Source organism: Ochlerotatus camptorhynchus, unplaced genomic scaffold (genome assembly GCF_037179485.1).
Source record: "Ochlerotatus camptorhynchus isolate MF236.1 unplaced genomic scaffold, CSIRO-AGI_Acam_v1.1 ptg000539l, whole genome shotgun sequence".
NCBI classification, from domain to species: Eukaryota; Metazoa; Arthropoda; class Insecta; order Diptera; family Culicidae; genus Ochlerotatus; species Ochlerotatus camptorhynchus.
The window spans coordinates 1,674,564-1,688,832 of NW_027041022.1; the positions used below are offsets into that span (position 1 = coordinate 1,674,564).

Sequence of the window (14,269 nt, forward strand, 5' to 3'; positions counted from 1 at the left end):
GTGAACTGCTGATCTGAGTTCCTATGGTGTATTAAATTTGAGGATGTTCCTGAATATACAGTCAAACAGCACGTAATGATGTGTACAACTTGAATGACAGTTGTCCAGTAGTGCTCACATTTTAATTACAACAATCCAATGCGGAAGATGTGCCCAAGGTATGCCGAAAGTGTGCCGATGGATGTGCCCAAGCTGTGTCAAATCTAATTTCGGCACAATGTGCTGAGTGACTTACCCCTTGGTTGTGTTAGTTTTTCATTATGTGATTCCAAAACAATAGTATTTTAAAAATAATTAATGCCAATATTTAAAAATATGATTTTTTTCAACCTGAAAATTCTTTGGTGTTGTTTGCGCTGTTGAATTTTACAAGGCAAAACACATAGGCAAATAAATGCACGCATAATATTTGAGTTTTTGAGTTTTTCCGAACACTTTTCAAAGGCCTTCTCCGACCTCACCATTTTTCTGAAATTGTTTGGAACATTCCTGAAATTCTTGGAACATTCCATAATTTTTCGGAGCTTCTTAATTATTTAATGGAACTGCTCTGAAGTTCTTTGATCTTCCTTGAAGTACTCAAAACACCCCTGAAAAATGAGTTGAATGAATCTGAAGATCTTGAGGCTTTTTTTTAAGATTTCGGAAAACTCCCTGCGATCCTCTGAATTTTTGTAATAGAAATTTCCTTGAAAATAATTGAAGTGCCCTGAGGTTCTATGGTCTTCTCTGATGATCTTGAAGTTACTCTGAAGTTTCCGCAATTCTCCATAATTTACTGTTACTGTCTAAAGTTCTATTAAAGAACCGTCCTTAAATATTTAAACAAATACATTGGGTATTTTCTCTTGAAAATTTGGATGGAAGTAGCTTAGAGTGTATTGTTTACACTGTATATTTATCACTGTCAGTTTTTCGAAAGTTGAAAAAAATGGCGTCACCCGCCAAGCAACGTCGTGAATTGATTTTGCGCAGCACCTGGAACATCCTCAACTCTCTCATCGGACATCGGAAAACAACCCGGAATCGTGCAGTCAACGGTGAGTCGTTTGATTATACGTTACTACGAAACTCTGTTCGTGACTACCGGGGCTGTAACCGGGGAGATCTACCCCAAGGAGTGTCTACAGAAACGTCGGCTTCCTCTGATGAAGCAACACGAGGGCCCTACGATCTTCTGGCTGGATCTAGCTTCGTGCCACTATTCAAATGTTGTCCTGGAGTGGTACGAAGCCAACGAGGTCACTTTCATACCCAAGGATATGAACCCCCCAACGCACCGGAACTAAGGCCCATCGAAAAATACTGGGCCATTATGAAGCAGGCACTACGGAAGCATCCCAAGGAGGTCAAATCTGAAGAAGACATGAAGAAAAAGTGGGTTTACGTACAGAAGAAGCTGCAGCCAGATTTTGTACAGAACCGAATGAGTGGAGTTTAGCGTAAGGTGTGAGCTTACGGTTATGATATTGAAGTTGAATGAAATAAATATGCCAAAAGCATACTAAAGGGTTATTTTTCATTGAATGAAATTTTGAAAAGGATCTGTCAACTAGGTAATTTTCTACAGCATTTTTTCCGTGATGCAATTTGATGTGGGACACCCTTTACTTCTGCAAATTTTTCAAAATATATCTGAAGTTTTTAAACTTCTCAAGAGTTTCCTAGGGTCCCCTGAAATTCCGGGTTTTTTCTTACTTCTTTCAAAAGCTGCCCTCAATTTATCGAAACTTACCTTAACAATTATTTTAACTTACTAGAAATTCTGGGTTTCCTTGAATTTGTTGAGATCTCTGGATAGATAGGATTCTGAGCTTCCCTGAAGTCTCCCTCTGGAACTTATTTAAAGTTCTTTAAGATTTTCTTCAGGTTCTCAGAAGTTTGTTATGACTTTGCAGAATGTCTTAAGATATCCATGAAGTTCTTAGAACCTTCAAACCAAAGTTGGAACAGCTGAACCTGATGCAATCGCCTTGAAAATCACGAAGCTTTCCTGAAGAGACTGGGATAATAACCACAGTCTATCGATGAAACTTCTACGGAATCCTTGGTATTTTCTATCAATGCTCGGAACTCCTACATAGTTTCTACAATTTGTGTGGACTGCCCTGAAGTTCTCGTTTCTTGCCTGATGATATGGCTCACACTAAAAAATAATGAAAATTACATGCGACGTTACCTTACATGGTACGTAATTGACGTAATTTTACAGCTTTTGGTATGTAACTGTTTCAATAATGTATATTTACATTTATTGTGATGTAAGCTAACCTGAAAGTAATGTAAACTTACATGGTGATCGAGTGCATCATGCAGGGATACATGTTAAATTATGTAGAATGACACGTTTCGCATGTTAATTTACATGATTTTTCATTGGCAGACATTTACACGGAAATATGGAAGTTCATAATGCGATTTTTGCTGTGTGGAATTGCCGTGACGTTATTATTTTGTTTTGACTTTATTATACAGCAATCCCAAAGAAATTTTTTTTAGTGAATCTTACAGAGATCGAAATTTTCGCCTACTTGAGAAGAGAAACGTCATTTTTCACCTGCTAGGACAAATAGATGAGTATGTGAGGAGCGAGAGAATATTATATGCTCACAGCAGTTTTCGCGCGAAAAGCAACAGCGATTTATTTTTTCGGAGAGCATGAGCGGCAGATAAATCGTTATTTTTTTTTTCAGTGAATTCTTGATGCCGATAATGATTTTTCACTTCTTTCATACACCTGAAAATTCACTTTCCGTACGCAAACAATGATCCGAAATTATGAACCAAAACAACAGTTAGGACCAGTGCTGAGATTTGTCATTGTCATTGACAGACTTTTGCGCGATATTGACAAAATTGTGTTTCACATAGTCAATGATAGACTTGATCCTCAAAAAAATCTTTGTCAAAATCTCATTCATTTTTTCGTCAATGACAAAGATTCACCTGGTAACTGAAAGTGTAATTTCTTGCGTTCTGAAACACATTATTGTTATCCAAGCGGTTCAGAACGTAGATGCTTATTCACTTTAATGGCTCCATGTAATTGTTTTGCTCAAGCCATTTAATTTCATTTCAAACTTAGCTAATAAACAAATCAGCACATGTTCGTCACTGACAAAAATGTTACTGACAATTGACATGGTTTGCCTTGACGATGACTGTTAGATCAAACGAGTGACCAAAGCAGAATTTTGAGTATCACCGTGTATTGTCGAAATTTTATAGCACTGTTTAGGACACATCCATAAATTACGTAGAATCTGAGGAGTGATGGAGAGGGGGTTTCAACATTTGTAACGGACCATGCATAAGGTATAGAAAAAATGCCACGAAGGTGGAGGGGAAGGTCTAAAATTGGTATAAAAATTGCATCGTCATTTATGGATGACCCTTATGATTTGACAGAAGATATAAAAAGGAAATAAAAAAAATCTGCCGGACTGGTTGAAACCAATGAAATGCAAACAGGTGAGGCTATGTGAAATCGTTGTCCCTTTCGTTCTGCCGCTGTTTAATTGGATAACACAGTATGACGTCACACTCCGTCAACCATTTAATCAGCGGAAGAACAACAAAAAATACGGCGAATTCCCAAGCTTCAACTGTTTACATCACATTGGGTTGGAACCGAACAATTTGAAGTGGTATTTTTTTTCGCTCTTGGTAGTTTTCAGAGCCAAATGGGTGATGAAAAAGTATTTTCGTTGGTTTTTGAAGAGAGATATTTTCGGATTATGTATGAGAGAGAATAATGAATTATCGGTGAAAAAGGAGAGATGAAAATGAGAACGGTTCACAACTCACCGAAAAGTAACTTGAGTGAGGAAATGCTTATCGTGCAGCTGAGTGAGAATTTCTAACTTTGCGGAGCCATAATTCTTTATACAACAACAATATTTCTTATGACTATTTACAATTCATTTCGTCAAGCAAAGACTACAAACAATGGTTATAATGGGTCAGTTAAATTAGTAGAACGGTGACCGAATACTTGCGGCTTACTCGAGGTACTGTGTGGATTTGCTAGCGATAGTGCACTCGCCAACTAGCACGAATTTCAGTTGCTCCTGAAATCTCATGCTGCTAAACGCTGATACCCTGTTTGCATTATGCTAGTGAGCATTTTTTGCTAGCAGCTAGCTCATTAGCGCTAGTGAAATAGCATAAGTGTAAGCACCTCATATGGACTACAATTTTTAAACAGGTTGGACGTGGGCTTGGGATTAAGTACACTTGGGATTAAGTTCATTTGGGATTAAGTAAGTGAATTGACGTTTTAATCTCCGTCACCATTGCACCGGTGAATGAACGTGGAAGAAGCACTGCAGTGGCAGACAAGTGCTATGGATCTCAAAAAGTGACCAGACGATTAATGGGATAGTTGAAACGAGAAACAAAAAAGGGTTATCTTGGGAGAACAGTAAGAGTACTGACACTTCAATGGGCAAAACTACTAAAGAGTTCTAAATTCTCAAATCGATCCGTTTCAGAAAATTTGTAAATCAACTTCATATTTTTGAAAACTAGCCAGACTTGTTTTCACTTGCTATAAAAAAATATTTCCTGGATTTTGAAATCATTAGATGTTGTAATGATATGTTGTACTTGTTAGATACAAGAAGAAGGAGTGTTTGTCACATAAAAGCAGTCAAATTCGCTTTCAGATAGTCACAAATTCCCTTTCATCCACTTGCCTTTCATCCTCTTCTTGTATCTATCAAGTACAAAATATGATTATAATATCTAATGATTTCAAAATTCAGAAAATCATGTTTTTATAGCAAGTGAGTGGAAGCAACCCTGGTCACAATCAACGATATTATGACGCCTGAGCGCTCACTCTGAGTGAACGCTCACGAATCATATCATCGCTGATTGTTTATTTATTTATTTATTTATTTATTTATTTCGTCAAGCAAAGTAGACTACATACAATGGTTACAAAATTTTACTTACATACTAGGGTAGGTGTACCAGTTATGGCCATACGTTCCTATAATGGTGTGTTCCAGTTATGGCCTATGGAATTCCATAGGCCATAATTGGAACACACCATAATAGGAACGTATAGCCATAACTGGTACATCTACCCTATGCATTATTTCTATTATGTTTTAGTAGTCGGGTTTTAGTTTCTTCTTTAGACATAGTGATGCTAATGAATTCACAGTGTAGATTATACTGTCACATCCTTCGATTGAAGGGGCCATTTTTTGCGTAATTTGTTCTGTGTGATTTTACTGAGAATAATTTCCGTGTTCTTAGAAGCCGACAGGAGGTGTAGAAGTTTAGTTGTGAAAGTATTTCTGATGATTCTTTGAGTGTTTGTAAGTTTATGAGCATGCAGCGTGCTGCATATGATGGAAGAGGAAATGCGGTCCAATTCAATTTGCGAAGGGCATATAAAAGGAATTGTATTTGGACGGATTCTATGCGTTCTTCGTGTACGGTAATGTACGGATTCCAAACTAGGTTACAGTATTCCATAATAGGTCTTACGTATTTTATATATAATAATTTAATAATGTATGGGCCTTGAAAATTATAGCTGAACCTTTTAATGAAGCCCAACATATAATTTGCTTTCGTTATGATTGTATTATAATGTTCTACAAAAGTAAGTTTCAAGTCTAGGATCACATCTAGGTCCCTAAAAATTTTACATTTTTCAACTTTTTGAATGCCTAGAAATATTAAAAAAAGAGTTGTTTCCATCAGCCATCGGCTGAAAACTAGATCTAAAACTAAAACTAAAACTCTAAATCTAAAGAGTTAATCGTTGCAATTGAGCATTACAACGATTTTTGCCTGAAATTATTAATTATTTTGTTGGACATTTGTTCTAAAGTCTCAACATTCAAAATCCTATGTGCCTCGGTAGTACTGTACTAGGCAGGCAACTTCAAAATCATCTTCAGAACTTTGTTCTGAATCTTTTGAAGTGCTTTTTTCCTGGTAGTGCAACAACTAGGCCATATTGGCACAGCGTAAAGCATGGCCGGTCTAAAATCTTGTTTAAATATAAGAAGTTTATTAGTCAGGCAAACTTTGGATTTTCTGTTTATAAGAGGATACAAAAATTTTATATATTTGTTACATTTGGCTTGAATGCCCTCAATGTGATCTTTAAGAGTTAATTTTTGGTCAAGTACTAATCCAAGATATTTCACTTGGATTGACCAGGAAATTGAAACTCCGTTCATAGTGACTATGTGACTACTACTAGGTTTCAAAAACGAAGCTCTAAGCTTATGTGGACATATTATGAGTTGAGTTTTGGAAGCGTTGGGAGAAATCTTCCATTTTTGTAAAAAAGAAGAGAAAATATCTAAACTTTTCTACAGTCTGCTACAAATAACACGAAGACTTCTTCCTTTAGCGGAAATGCCTGTGTCATCAGCGAACAAAGATTTGTGGCAAATCAGGGAGGCCCAAAGTGAAAACGTTATACAATATAGGCCCAAGAATACTACCCTGAGGAACTCCTGCTCTAACAGGTAGTCGATCAGATTTGGAATTTTGACAATTTACCTGCAGAGTAATTTTTTTTTTGGTTTTTTTCCGTCGATCTTGTTTTCCGTGCTGAGCACCAATGCTACCGACGCCAGGAAGGCAGCTCCCACACCTGGACCCTACCTATCGACTCATCAACTTATGAACCGGGGACCAACGGCTTTACTTCCCTTCCGAAGGAAGGCGTGATCAGAGATGTTATGCCTCAGAACATCCCGGCGGCGCCGACTGGGATTGAACCCAGGCCTGCTGGGGTGAAAGGTAATCACGCTTACCACTACACCACCGGCGCCGCTACCTGCAGAGTTCTGTCAGTTAAATATTTTTTAATTTAGTAATCAAACCTTCATTCCAAACACTGTCGAATGCTTTTTCTATGTCTAGAAGAGCAACTCCAGTTGAGCGGATTGGAATCAATGTTTTTCAATGTAAAACCACGATTTTAGTCTATATTTTTATAGACTTGATTTCATAGACTTTCATTTGACCTTTCGTTAAATCAGAACAGTAGTTCAACAATTATGATTGGAAAAAAGTAGGAGAAATGTTGATTTTTTTTGACCACTTCAACATAAAAAGGGCCGTCTCTATGGCAAAATTAAAAAAAATGGATCTAATATTTTTTTGATATCGAACAAAATTACCAATTTTTCTGGTGCTGATTTAGCTCAGTAGTGGCTAAACATCACCCTAACAGAGGTTGAAACAAAAATCTATTTTTTTTTTCTATGGAATTGCTGTACAGAGCCATGGGCACCCACCTTACATCCACGGCACTGGATTGGCTATTAGAGAAGATATACCACATAAGGTAGAGCAGTTGGCTCCGATGAATAGGGTTGGCAAGGAAGTGAACGTCATCGGCAAACTGCAAGATCTCATCTCGCAGCTGCCTGTCCCTTATGTGATAGTGGGCGATCTGAATGCGCATCACCCCTCCTGGGGATCACATAATACTGACGTTCGTGGTGAGAGGTTGTATCAGCTACTGGACATGTTGGGTTGTTCAGTGCTGAACGATGGCAGACCGACTCGGTTCGATCCCACCACCGGGGTCCGTGATCAGAGTCCGTGATTGATCTGGCCATAGCCTCTTGGGATGTAGCCATCCAGTTTATCTGGCGGGTTGACGATGACTTACACGGAAGTGATCATTTCCCTATTTCATTGTCACATGCTGTAGACCTCCCGTCTACTGTGACAAGACTTAGATGGAACATTGAGAAGGCAGATTGGGACAGCTTTGGCAAAGAAGTCTGTCGCCAACTGCCTGGTGATGACAAGATATTGAGACCAGGTGACTGGACCCAAATCTTGAGTAAGGCCGCTCATCGTCACATCCCAAAGGCTGGAGGGAGAGGAGGTATGAAAACTGTCCCTTGGTGGGGGACAGAAGTTCATACAGCGATTAAGGCTAGACGTAAATTTCTAAGGGCGCTGCGTAGGTTGCAGCTTGATGATCCTTCTAGGGCCGATGGATTGAGGGAGTTTCAGCTTGCTCGATCTAAATCTAGAAGCGTAATCAAAGCTGCAAAGCGGGATACATGGTCTGCTTTCACCGCGGACATATCGGAAACCACTAGCTCTGGTGAGCTATGGGGAAAGGTAAAGTCTGTCGGTGGTAAGAACAGATATGTTGAGAGGGTTATTAAGTTGGATGGCGATTACACGAAAGACCCAGGACTTATCAGTGAGGCCTTTGCTGATCAATTTGCCAAGGTGTCGGCAAACAGCAATCACAGTGATGAGTTCCTGCGTGTAAAGTCATTGGCTGAGGGAGAGTACCGCTACTCCCGTGACAGGCAGTGTAGTCTAGTTAGAGACTACAACAGGGTATTTGGGCTGCGGGCCCTGACGACATTGGGTATCCCCTGCTTCGGAGATTACCCCTTGTCGGCCGATTGGCTCTTCTTGATACTATGAACGAAGTCTGGCTTTCTAGCTAGATACCGGACGAGTGCAAAGAAGGGTTGGTTATTCCTATTCCCAAACCTGGGAAGGATAAAACCCTAACAGAGGGTTATCGACCGATAACCATGCTGAGCTGCATGGGAAAAACAGTCGAGCGGATGGTTAACCGTCGTCTGTCAACTGAGCTGGAGAGGCAAGGACGGATCCACCCACGGCAACACGCATTTCGGAGACGTTCTTCTCTGAGCTCGATCATTTATTGGACAAGGCCTCGTCGGAAGATTTGCATGTAGATGTAGTCTCCCTCGGTTTGTCCAAGGCATATGATATGACATGGAAGCTTCCTATCTTGACTTCCCTCAAGAGCTGGGACTTCAAAGGATGTATGTTTAACTACGTAGAAAACTTTCTACAGAACCGTAGGTTCCGAGTATTGAACGCTGGCGCAACCTCTTTCTCGAGGTTGCTGGAGAATGGCATCCCGCAAGGGTCTGTACTCTCGGTTACACTGTTTCTCATTGCGATGAACTCAGTGTTCGAACGCATTCCCAAGGAAGTATACATTATTGTATACGCCGATGATATTACCCTTATCGTGTTAGGTAAATACGGTAGGGTGGTTAGGCACAAGATGCAGGATGCAGTGCAGTCTGTCGTTGACTGGGCAGATGGTGTTGGGTTTGTGATTTCCCCCGAGAAGCCCAAACTGCTGCACGTCTGCTTTGGTCATCATCACAGACCAAGCCTGCCATATGTTAGTATCGGTGAGCATGCGATCAAGGCCGTACGCGAGATGAAACTGCTTGGTGTGACTATTGATAACAAACTCCGATTTGTTAAGCACGCCAAGTTGGTGAAGGATAACGTCAACAACAAGTTGAATATCTTTCGGACCCTAAATGGTCGCTTCTCTGAAGCCTCTCGCAGTACATTGACCAAGGTTGCTAGGGCTCTGGTTGTCCCTAGCATCCTTTACGGGGCAGAACTGTGGAGCAGGGGTGGTGTCTCCCTGCTCAAGATTCTGGAACCTCAGTACAATGAGGCGTACAGAATTTGCAGCGGAGCGCTGAGGTCTTCACCGATAGCTTCTCTGTTGGTGGAGAATGGAAAGGTTCCTTTGGTGAATGTTGTCACCGAAAACCTGGCCACCAAGGCATTGAGGCTCCTAGAAAGGGATCCCATTCTCAATGACAGACCCACGGTTGCAAGGGCGAGAGAATGGTGGAGCGACTTGACGGGAGTAGATCTTCCCACGTTAGCCCAGCGAGCTAGGCTGTGGCAACGGGCATGGGATGCTACTGCCCCAAAAGTTGATTGGAGGGTTAGAGCTATGTGCGGGGTGGGGGCCAGCTCTGATGTGGCGAAAGCTGCATTTGGAGAGGTCGCTGCCTCATACGAGGGAAGGCCCAAGCTATATACGGACGGTTCATTAATCGAAGAGGAAGTTGGCTATGGGGTGTCTGGGGAGGACATAAGCCGCTGCGGCCGGTTACCCGGTCTCAGTGGTATCTTCTCAGCTGAGGCCTATGCTCTTCTGCAAGCTTGTAGGCTAGCAAATGGGTCTCAGGCCGTTGTATTTTCTGACTCTGCGAGTTGTCTCTCTGCCCTTGAGCATGGGCAGGTTGGACACCCGTGGCTGTTAGAGGTGCAACGGTACGCTAACATAACCTTTGTATGGGTACCTGGACACGCAGGAATACCAGGGAATGAGGCTGCTGATAAACTAGCTAACCAGGGTCGTCTTGCTCGGCTAGAGACCACTCCGGTGCCCTATAGTAACGCTACCCGCTGGGTGAAGCAGACCTCGCGATACGCATGGAATGTGTCTTGGCATAACAACCTGCGTCGTATCAAGAACACTACACAAGAGTGGAAGGATGCACCTAATTCTCGAGATCAGAAAGTTCTGACTCGGCTGAGGATTGGTCATACACGGCTCACTCATGGACCTCGTTTTAGAGGCAGTGTGGCCTACTGCCAGGGATGCGGTGTGGTCTTAGATGTAAATCATCTATTGGTGGAGTGCCCGGCAAGAGCACAATTAAGGGAAGATATGGGTGTCATTGGAACAATCCGTGAGGTATTGTTCAACGACAGGAGTACAGAGCAAACTGTACTCAACTTCCTGAGGCGTTAGACTTATACGATATGATATAAGCATGAGTAAGTTGAAGTGGCATTAGAAAGAAAATGACTGGTATAGTCATGCCACTTCATTCGACAAGAGGCAGTCTTTAAGGTCCTAAAGACCAAGGTGTGTGAAGGAGGACGACCGACCTAACGGCGGACACAATGATGAAACAGCTGATGTTTAAAACCCGTCTCGAATGAACTAAATTCTTCTCTTGTAGGGGAACAGTTTAAAGAGACGTTAATAGACTTATCAACCTTACGCCAAATCATCGTCCCGCATGAGATCGATCTTTCTTTCTACGAAAGCTCTACTATGGAAATGTTCATCTATGGAGTAGAATTACCTGGATAGTGAATGTAGACGCATGATATACCATGGTCTAGGAACGTGCAGACGTCATGCGATGAAATTTATATTTTTTACATAAAATTCTTGTCTGTAGAAGATTTGAACTGTCCACATGTGATCGATCTTAATGGCTCTCTCAATTTGTATTTCCTTGTATGGATTCCAGAAAAGTGTTGAACGTTATGTGAATCATCTGATGCTTTATTCCTACACAAACCAACAATGTATTGCAAATTTGTCATGATCCAAGACGAGCAGCGTATATATTATGCATAGCATTTACTATCTGCTTTTCATAATCACCATCACCACCACCACCATCACCCAACCAAATTGAATGTGACACTCAAAGAGTCCACCAAAATAAGCATCAGCACGCCGCCCGGTCGCTACTTAATATCAGCAGTTGTCGTTCTCTGCCTTGCTCTCTTCTGTTTCTCGTTAGCCAACCTTATCGCTTATATACAGACACTCATGCACACCCATTCACGGAGGAGACATCTGTTGGGAATCGTTGGCAACTGACGCAAATCACATCAGATACTGTATGATGGGGAGGCAGTATTCTTAGATTTATGGTAGAAAACTTTTATTCGCTGCTAGAGCAACAGCATCCCGTCATCCGCAGCCAGTGTGTCGGGTTTTGTGCTGCCAGCGGCGGCGCCGACGAAGTTTGTAAATTTTTATGGCGTCTATTCTTTTCCCAGCTATCTGTTGCTGTTGTTTGCGATCGTTCGAATAGGCAAAAGGGGTAAAGTTTTCTCGTTAATGCGGCTATAAAAAAAAAGACTTGGCTCCAGAGAGGATCGAACTCACGACCTTCGCGTTATTAGCACGACGCTCTAACCAACTGAGCTATGGGGCCACTGAATGCATCATTAAATTGAATTGAAATGTAGCAGAAGAAAACCAGTCGGTGGAAATTCAATTTTCCTTTGCCTCAATGTCCCGCTCACGCTCGGTGGCGTGGAAAAAAGTCAAACGGGAAAAGTGCTTTTCAATTTTCTCCCCGGAGAAAACGTAAACTTTTGTCTGTTGTTTCAGTTGCAATTGTTTCCACTGATGCTGCTGCTGCTGCTGTCAACTGGCGACCACTTTTCTCAAAAACAAAGTAAGTAGAGGCACAACTAATGCCCTTCCATGCTCGAAGTAGAAGCAGCAGAAACGGGAATCTCTTTGAAGTGCCTCGTGGAGATGCGGAAAATACAAGGTTTTTACTATGGCTGCCCTCTGGGCCCGGGCGGCGCATTTGGGTAAGAAAAACTTGTGTAACATCGCCGGCAGAGAAAAGGTCGCTCTATTTAAACGTGATGGGAAGTGGAGATTGGTTGGAATGCGGACGTGTAACAACCAGCTACTGGGTATGGCTATTGCTGAAACTTGGATCAGAACTGTTTCCATGATAGTTGGTAGCTGTTGAGGGAATTGTGTGAAGAATGAAGGAAATTTTTAATTATGTTAGCTTGTTTTCTCGGTTCATTTGTAGTGTTGCCCAAGGGAAATAGACGTGTTTGGAAATGTTCTTAGCCATTTGTTGAAATGTTTCCAATTAAATCGAGGGTAGATAAGTGTAGGAAGAACGTAGTTAGTAGATAGGATTAAAGAATTCGGAGTATAGGCAAGGAATGGCAAGTAGTTTTGTGTATATACATGGGTCATTCCGTGCAAAGTGACCGAGTCAAGTGAAATTGACCTCTTCCAATTACGAACCAAATTTGACAATGACACACTGAACTTCCCCTACCCGGTGATGTTGTTTGTTTGCGTGTGCACAGTTCGGTTTCCGTGTAAAGAGTCTTACAAAACCTTTTGTACCGTTTTAAAATGTTACGCGAGACATTATGTTTTCAATTTATTTACCCTTTCAAAATCATTCTCGGAATTCAGCAAAATCACTGCGAGTAGCAATTTTCTCTGAAACCGGTCACTTTTTATTCGAGGTTTTCAAAACATATGGTATAGGCATAGACAAACTGTTCAACAGTATGTTGAATCAGTGATGGGTCATTGGGCCAAACAACATTAGGCCAAATGCCATTATAAGAACCCAAAGATTTATTCATGTTTTAAAGAAGGTAAAATCTACTACAACAAATGTTAAACTCGAAACAACTGCTTGTGTTTTAGAAACATCTGCTATGAAATATCAACGGTTGAAAATTCCTCATCTCAAAATGTTCCTTTTTGTGTGATTGCTCGAATATTTAGTCTCAGTTTTTTAAACATTGTCTACGCCTATGATCTTCACATTTTTTTCGAGGTGGGCGACACATCTAAATTTCAATTCTTGATGCTTAAAAAAGTTCACACTAGCGAATCAATCTTCGAAAAATCTTCTTTCATTTTTCGCATATACTTGCATCTTTTTTTGCAGGAAATCTTCATAATCGTCATCAATCTTCTTTCAGAAGTCTCGTTAATAAAGAAAGATAAAGATAAAGATAAAATCTTCTTTCTATCCACTCAACGTGCGCGCAGCTATTCACAGTAAAAACAATATATTTTGCATCTTAGATAGAGTCGTCTCCTTGAATTTTTCTAATATTCACAATATTGGATTCCAAATCGGAAATTTTAAAATTAGAAAGAAGATTGATTACCTTTTTTTTTTTTTTTTTTTTTATTATGAAAATATAGTTTTTACATTTCCGCAGGTTTACAGTTTCTAGTTCGTTTTTTCATGTTTTCTTTAAGCTAACTTATTACTAACGTTTATTGTGGGATGCCGATCACCCGCGGCGGACTCGGGGTTAGTGAACACATTCATCAACGCTCAGCCCTCATCATTCATAACGAAACATTCATACAGAATTTTATCATTCATACGCATAGCACGCATATTTTCTGACAGGGAAGGGCTCCTAAACCTAATTTAACCTACTTAACCTACTTAACCTATATTCAATTATCAGTTTTTTTATATAATTAAACTTGCGTACTTCTTTTACAATACTAAGAACTTTTAACAAATATTTATGAATTGTTGAAAGTGTACAGTAAAGCATTTCCTATGATTCCATCGTTCTTCACGAATTAAATTTTTAAACTTATCTAGACCATCTATGCTATTTCTCCCATAACTCTTCAGATTGAACATTATAGCTTCTACTGTTAGCCATAAAGCCGCTTTATGTTTATAATCTCTATTCCCTATTTGTATTGATAAAATTTCGTCCGGGTTTTCAATCTCTACTTTCATTCTGGGTCGAATAATCATTGTCACCCATTTCCAAACATCATTAGCTAATCCGCAAATCTCAATACGATGCTGCATTGTGTCGCAAGCACCGCACGCATCACAATTAGGATTATTTATGCCAGCAATACCATGTCTCAACATTTTGCTTTTGGTTGGTACCA

The 14,269-nt window shown here is 40.5% G+C and overlaps 1 protein-coding gene and 1 non-coding gene across 2 annotated transcripts in view; one reads left to right on the plus strand and one right to left on the minus strand.

Annotated features, from left to right (window-relative positions):
- LOC135713158 (uncharacterized) overlaps nt 1-14,269 on the plus strand; it is a 459,682-nt gene that overhangs the window by 166,112 nt on the left and 279,301 nt on the right. The window lies entirely within an intron of this gene.
- On the minus strand, nt 11,701-11,774 carry TRNAI-AAU (transfer RNA isoleucine (anticodon AAU)). Its single transcript has one exon. It is a non-coding gene; the product is annotated as a tRNA-Ile (tRNA).